We start from the raw sequence: 1,596 nt of genomic DNA on the forward strand, positions 1-1,596 counted from the left end.
TGAAAACAGTCATTCTTAACTGTGAGAATGCCCTGAAACCCTTGTGAGGGTAATGCTGCACAATAGTATCACTATTAAGTCTGTTAACACCTGCATGTAATTCACAAGACAAATCCAGAGATTTCAAATAGGATCAAAAACATTCTGATCTGTTGTGTGCCTTCTGAGATATTTGAAACAGAAGAATTGTTCTATTTGGTTGCTGTCAAGAAATAAATTAAATATAAAAGCTTGCCTTTTCTTGAGGGGAACCTTGAATCTAGCAAGGTGGGCCTTGAGTCTAAAAATGCTGAGAAGCGCTGTTCTAGAAAATGTATGTCACTTCTGATTTTCCCATGAGTTGGACTTTGTGAGCAGGGGGCCTTGGGGAGTGATGCATAATTGCAAAATGGTAGCATATTCATTTTTGTGAAATGTAACAAAGTCCCCACTTGGCTGAACTATTTAGAAGCAGAGAATCTTTTCTATGCTCTAATTTTCAAAGGCATCCAGTCCAATCTCCCTCCTTTCCATTTTGTAACTGACATGTCTCTTCTCAATAAAGGAGGAAAGCACTGATAAAATATTACTAATTTTACAGACTCAATTCTGTTCTCAAAAAATTAATTGTTATGCAGTACTGGATTTTCTATAGCTGCCAAACTGTAAACCCTTCCACAAAAACATGAAATCATTGGTGCTGGCATACTGCTTGCTCTATAACTCTGTCAGCTCCAGATTAACAAAGTTTATCAAGCAGCAGCATGGTAAGACAGTTATCAGTAAATGCTGAAGTATTCTAACAGCAATGTTGTTCTTGAAATCTATCTGTTGAATGCACTGGCTTCTTTGAAAGTCTTAGATGAAGTGCATGCTGCTTAGCTTGCTGAAGGGGAATGTGTTTATTCACTCACTTCCATGTATTTATTGTTCTAACTGGACATATCGAGCTTTCATCTCTTCCCAGTCAGAGACATGGAGTAGGAGGTACCAAAAAGATCCTCCTTCCTTTCGTTCTTAGGGTTTCTGAAAGTAGTTATACAGTTTTCCACTTTTCAGCAGGGACAACCTTCAGACATGACAAACACTGTAATCCAAGAAATCAAAGAACTAGACTTTGAAGGGAGCATAATGATTTTTAAGGATCTGTGTAATGATAGGTCCAGTTTCTTGAGTCTGGACTGTGTAGTAATGTTTAAGCACTGGATTGTGTAGTAATGTTTCTGGGCATGACTTTAATAGTTCAAAATGTTGGGCAAAAGTGAGCAAATGTGTAAGTGCATTGCTTTTGGTGTGTACAGAGCTGAAAACGTGATTTTCTCTGTATCTTTATGTGTCTATTTTTAGATGTCAAAATTAATCAATTTATAAAATCTTTAAACCTGGAAGCCTACATAAAGAGAAGTTATTTCTGTTGGTTGGTAAAGTCATATCTAAATCTGTTTCTGCTGGAAGTATAGCCAAAAGTATCCTGGTTCTAATTTCCATGGACCTTACCTTAAAGATATGCATCAGCTTGAATGTATGTAAATCAAATACGAAAAACTTTCTACAGCATTCATCCTACATAAAAAGAAGAAATGGAACAAATTACTCCAAGAACAAGCTCCCCAGCCA

Source organism: Alligator sinensis, unplaced genomic scaffold (genome assembly GCF_000455745.1).
Source record: "Alligator sinensis unplaced genomic scaffold, ASM45574v1 scaffold468_1, whole genome shotgun sequence".
NCBI classification, from domain to species: Eukaryota; Metazoa; Chordata; order Crocodylia; family Alligatoridae; genus Alligator; species Alligator sinensis.